Source organism: Triticum dicoccoides, chromosome 3B (assembly GCF_002162155.2).
Source record: "Triticum dicoccoides isolate Atlit2015 ecotype Zavitan chromosome 3B, WEW_v2.0, whole genome shotgun sequence".
Taxonomy (NCBI): domain Eukaryota; kingdom Viridiplantae; phylum Streptophyta; class Magnoliopsida; order Poales; family Poaceae; genus Triticum; species Triticum dicoccoides.
Genome location: NC_041385.1, coordinates 96873530 through 96879974, shown reverse-complemented (window position 1 = coordinate 96879974; position 6445 = coordinate 96873530). Strand labels below are relative to the sequence as shown.

Below are 6445 nucleotides of genomic sequence, written 5' to 3'. Positions count from 1 at the left end.
TGCCTCGGGCGCGCGGGGATCTCGGGGCGGCGGCCTTGATCGGTGGCGCGCGGTGCGGCCTGCCTGGCAAGCGGCACCCGCGGGTGCAGATGGGGGGCCTTCCACGGCTGCGTGGGCGGCGTGGATGCGGCGGCGCTACGGCGGCTCCTCGATGGCCGCCCGGAGTTCCATGGGAGGCGTCGTCTCCGACTCGATCTACTCCGGTTCGTCCTGGCTACGGTAGCGACTACGGTCGACGCCAATACTGCCTGGACGGATCTGGCGGGTGGGCATGGATCCGGGGGAAACTCCAGGCCGGCGTGGCGGCCGCACCAAAGTCGATGCCCTCAGCGCCGATTACCTTCCTGGAGGCTTCGGTGTGGATCATACGCCCCCCCCCCTCTGCCATGAGCGCAGGCGAAACCCTCTGTTCCTCTGTTTGGGCGACGATGGCACTTTGGTGTCGTGTTCCTTCCTGAAGGCGTCGGCCGAGGACTGCTCAGGGTGGTGGAGTTGCTGGTAGTTCGGAGTCGACGCGAGATGGCATGTAGGTGGAGCGATGTGGCATCAACAGTATCATCGGCGGTGGGTCTCGGCGGCATGGCGCAGTGGAGTCTCGGCGTCCAATGCGCGGAGATGGACTCGCGCAGGAGGAGGAAGCTGTCTGGCGTTGTGGCGGCATCGACGGTAGCTAGACCGTGCAAGGTAGATGCAACAGTACATCTCTGAAGATGGATTGGTGGCAGGTGGCTGCGGCAGCCTCATACCCGGCAGACGTCCTGGTGAGGAGTGCGCCGGACTGGTAGGTGCCCCATACCCGGCAGGCGTCCTGGTTGGGACCTCAGGTCTTAGATGTTTAGGTTTGGCTGCGATGTCTGTTTGGTATTAGGCCCAGACTATCAGCACCCCTTCATCGATTGGATAGGTGTAGCGATAGTTGTTGCATAGACGGTGGCTTTAGTCTTGCTGTTGTATGACTTTGTAAGGTCTTGTGAGAATAATTAATAAAGTGGTCGTATGCATCGTCCAGATGCAGAGGTCGGGGTCATCCTCCTTTTTTAAAATAAAAAAAAGGTCGATTTGTACAACATGGCACGCTAGGTTAGTTGCGAGCAGTTGAAGTTGAATACGACGTACGGTGATCCAAGAAATAATAGGTATATGGCCGATGTAAGACTTGAGAAACACCCGATCGTACTTGATCATCACCGGTGTGGAGTACCTGTACAAGTGCACGTGCACGTTGAGCAGGCTAACAAATTCTTGTGTACTGTAAACTAACAGAAGAGCCAGTAGAGGACAAAGAGCTCACTGGCCATCTAGCAACCTAACACAGCTTTCATGGTGCTGTTGGGCTACTGTCATGTTGAGTCAGATCTGTCTCTCCATTATTGGATGGAATTGAAGAGAAGAGAAAGCGGCCATCTACCTACTGACGACGACAAATTCCTTCTTTTAGTAAAGAGACTAACGATCCTTTAACTACAACTAAAACTGAGCTGAGTTCCTCCTACCCAACAGCTTTCAGCTAGGCTATAGGTGGAGACAATGAAAAATACAAGGAGCCATGGCTTGGTTGCCTTGGCAATGGGAGTGAGCTTCCTCCTCCCCGCCGTCATCTCGCAGAGCGACAGAGAGGAGAACCAGACCGTGCAGGTGAGCCATCTCCCTGGCTTCCATGGCCCCCTTCCCTTCTCCCTGGAAACAGGGTATGTGCAAGTGGACGACAGCAATGGCGTCCGCCTCTTCTACTACTTCGTTCGGTCGGAGACGAACCCGGCGGAGGACCCCGTCTTGCTCTGGCTCACCGGCGGCCCGGGGTGCTCCGCCTTCTCCGGCCTTATCTACGAGATCGGTACAGTAACCTTTTTTCTTAACCATTTTCTCCATGCCCATCATGGTGTGACTGATGCCCAGATATCGTAAAACTAACTATAACTTGTTGGCTATCCCGAAAAAAAACTAACTTGTTGGCTGTTTCTGTTGCAGGCCCTCTCCGCTTTCAGCCTGATTCCTACACCGGTGGTCTGCCAGAGCTGGTGTACAAACCGGATTCTTGGACCAAGGCTAGTATATATTGCTCTTATGCCAGCCACCAATTAATCATTTAAGCATAATCGCAGCTTCTAATTAATCATGCTTCTGTCCAATCACCACTAGGTTGCCAATGTGATCTTTCTGGATTCCCCCGTTGGAGCTGGCTTTTCATACTCTACAACGCACCAAGGGTACAAGTCATGCGACACCAAAGCCGTTGACCAAATTGTCATCTTCCTTACCAAGGTCCGTCCAGTCACCACTAGGTTGTCAGTCATAGTAGTAATTAGCTTTGCTTTACTCCAACGTACGTGCTTCTTATAATCCTACTGTTCTACACACCACCACTCCTGAAACTCCCCATCTTCAGACATTTCCTACTGTTTTACATGCTGTGCTGCATGCACACAATATTTTGAATTCATATTTATTTTATACTAGGTAATTATTCTGAATTCTTATGATCATTGTTTTCTCCATCTGTAGTGGTATGAGGAGCATCCACAGTTCTTACCGAATCCACTTTTCATTGCCGGAGATTCGTATTCTGGCTTAATTGTGCCACCACTAACCTTTCAAATTGCTAAGGGTACGTACAAACTTCTTTATTTTTGTTTCTTATTAGGATATACTGCATTCTCCCTATAAAATGGAAAACTTTGGCATGACATACAACATATCTCCACTCCAATATTGACTTTAGTGTTAAACCCTCGGTGCTCTGCTTCAAATTACCTATCACGTGCCTCTTTTCCAGGTATAGAAATGGGTGACAAGCCACTTCTTAATCTGAAGGTCGGACAACCTTTCTTTACTCTTTGAACAATTAACGAAGGTTATCTTTGTGTTGCCTTCTAAGTAGCTGCTAATGTTCCAACATATATATTGCTTCAGGGTTACATCATAGGCAACCCGTTAACGGATCGTAAGTTCGATTTGCCAGCCGGAGTCCCATATGCCCATAGGATGGGTCTCATATCTGACGAACAATATGAGGTGGTAGAGGGATCACATCCTTTATTTCACATAGTATTGAGTTGAGCCATTTCATTCATTTGTGATGATTAAAAAAAATCTATGTGCTAAATTTCAGATATACAGGGAAACTTGCGCTGCAGACACCGGTATGAACCGAAACATACAATGTAAAAATTGCCATGATGCGATAGATAAGGTACAATAACTCCAAAGTTAAGGGAACTGAAGGAAGCCCTTTTGTCTGAATTATTGATGATACTTTTTTTGCATGGTTTGATGATACTTTTTCTACCAAGTGTAGTGCTTGAAGGGCATAAACATACATCACATCCTAGAACCCAAATGCTCTTCTGAATACAATGGAAATTCAGATAGTGGAAGGACGCTGTCGGGCTATGGCAATGCAGAACTTGGCTTGTCTGATATTTCTTCGGAGTGCAGAGTTAGTGACCAAGAAATAGCTTCAGTTGCTTAAGATTGTGCTCTTTGCTAATTAAAAGGACCATATTTTAAAATGAACATATCTATAATTTCTGCATTCAGGAGAAAGGATATAGCATGTCCGGCATCTGGGCAAACAACAGGGCAGTGAGAGAGGCTCTGGGTGTTCACATGGGAACGGTTCCTTTGTGGCTGAGGTGCAACCACGGCATTGCCATACACCATTGACATGAGGAGTAGCGTGGTGGAGTATCACCGGAGCGTGACCAGCAAAGGCTACTGGAGCTTGATCTACAGCGGCGACCACGACATGACCGTGCCTTTCATTGGCACCCAGGCGTGGATCCGCTCTCTGGGCTTCGGCGTCGTGGATGAGTGGAGGCCCTGGCATGTCAACGGCCAAGTTGCTGGGTAAGTTTAAGTGAGAGTTGTTCATTTTCTCCAATCAGCCTGGGGACAAGATCAAAGGAAACTTTTACCTTTTTGATGTATGGTGCGCTTGATTGAGCTACATTTCATTCGTTTTCGGTGCAGGTTTACAACGTTGTATGCAAATAACCTCACTTTTGCAACAGTCAAGGTACGCATAAGTGACTGGCTAGTTTGATGTATTGACTCTATTGTTAATTTTCTACTCTATTTGTTTGTCATGCCAAGCAAGTGTTTCTTTGTTTTTTCGTGTGATCAGGGTGGTGGTCACACTGCTCCAGAGTACATGCCCAAGGAATGCTTGGCCATGGTCGATAGATGGCTCTCCGGCCGGCCTCTCTAACCCGTCTTCTCGCACGCATCACATGTGCTTCCTCACGCACATAATGATTTTTTATTCGGGAAGAATACCATTCTACCACCGTAACCTACTACTATTAAGTTTGTGAATGTATAGGGCGACATGGTATATATAACATTTGCATGTTCATCATCATCAAGGCAATACAAGTGTGATGATCCGGCCTATGCATCCATTGATGCATGCAACCTTCTATTATTGCATAGTTTCGAAAAATCCAACATCACAAAAGGGGTATAAAAGGAACAAAAGCTATCACAAGGTTGAAAACAACATAAGAGATGATTACATGATGCCTCATGCGTCATTGATCATATTAATGGGTTGTTAGCCCAATCTATTTAATATACCCCGAGCGATCATCTTTCACTGGTTGCATCCAGAGTTCATGGTCGCTCGGTACTTCTCTCACCAAACATAGGACCACATGCAAAGCCAGTTGGTTCCATTACCTTGCGCATGGAACTCCGCACAAAACGAGCCAACTCACACCTAAAGAATATATGGTGCGCATCCTCCAGCATTGCACACACTGAAAATGAACCATCGGAAGGGCCATTGCACTTGGCCATGTTAAGCTAGGATGGTTGTCACATCTAAGCGCCTCCAAAAAGCTAGAGTTCTCTGCCTCTCGCCGGCGCCGATCCGTCCCGTCTCCGGTGGTCTTAGGGCCATGGAGATGGAGTGGATCTCGGCCCTTACCGGTGGGAGGGCTCCGTTTTTAGATTATTTTTTTAAGATTTGTTAGGGTTTGTGTCCTGCTCAGGAAGGCGAGATGGTGGCGACTCCCTGAAGATGGAATAAAGGTCTTCTTGCCTAGCCCCCGTACCGGTGATGCGTCTAGCATCATCGGTGGGCGTGTGGAGGTGTGTCTCTGCCAGATCTATCTTTGGTGGATTTGCTTGGATCTGTTCGTCGTTCGTCTTCGTTCGTGTGTCTTCAGGTTAGATCCTTTTGATCTACACTCTTCATCTGTGGCAGTTGTTGTTCTGGTGCGTTGGCTCTATGGGGCCTTAACACAACAACTTCCCGACTGTCGACTACAACAATGTTTGCCCAACTCCGGCGAGGGAGGGGCAATGACAGCGGCGCGTCTTCGGCTCGCTTCAGTGCTTGTAGTCGTCGCTAGATGGTCTACGGATCTTGATGTAATTTTTATTATTTCTAGTGTTCGTTGCACCACCATGATTGAAAATGAATAGATTGAAAGTTTTTTCTGAAAAAAAAAGCTAGGATGGTCGTCTTTTACGAAGCAATTGCCATAAGAAAACTTAACTTTGAGGGGAAGGGCAGTCTTCCAAAGGAATTTCACAATAGCCAGCCCCAGCCCAGCCAACAACTACGATAGACGGATTTAACCAAGATTTACGTGAGGATGAAAGGTGCCACGATACCTCATCAGACTCATCGGAGATTTGTGTACCTGCCACCATTACACAGAGAAGATCCTAATTGTTGGCTTCTGTTGGAAAGAAAGAGCACCTAATCAGCTTGGGAACAAGATTAAGGGAAACTTTTACCTTCTTGATGTATGTTGCCCTTGATTGAGCTACATTTCGTTCCTTTTTCTGTGCAGGTTTACAACGTTGTATGCTAATAACCTCACTTTTGCGACAGTCAAGGTACGCATAAAGTGACTGGCTATGTATTGACTCTATTGTTAATTTTCTACTCTATTTGTTTGTCATGCCAAACAAGTGTTTCTTTGTTTGTTTGTTTGTTTGATCAGGGTGGTGGTCAGAGTACAGGCCCAAGGAATGCTTGGCCATGGTCGATAGATGGCTCTCCGGTCGACCTGTCTAACTCGTCTTCTCGCGCGCATCACATGTGCTTCCTCACTCACATAAGGATTTTCGATTCGGGAAGAATACTATTCTACTGGCTGTAACCTACTACAATTAAGTTTGTCAATGTATAGCGTGACATGATATATATAACATTTGGAATTTATTTTTTAAATATTATTGTTATTTTAACAAAATCGGAAAATGTATGCCCTAATTCGATTTTATCAAGTCTAGCTTTTCAGTCCCCCTTAGGCCGAAAAGGCCTTTTTGGCATTGTTTGGACCGAAGATCGGCGGGCTGGGCTGAAGAGCTGTCTTCAGCGTTAATTGGGCCGACGAGCTGATCTTCGGCCGTGTGTAGTTTGTAGACCGAAGAGGACTTCGATTTTGGAAAGTCCTATTTGACGTTAACTGCGTCAAACTGTCGGGGATTC

At 47.2% G+C, this 6445-nt stretch overlaps 1 pseudogene; it reads left to right on the top strand.

The window, feature by feature from the left end:
• Window positions 1-1484: 1484 nt before the first annotated feature.
• On the top strand, window positions 1485-4386 carry LOC119274988 (annotated as a pseudogene).
• The last annotated feature ends 2059 nt before the right edge of the window (window positions 4387-6445 follow it).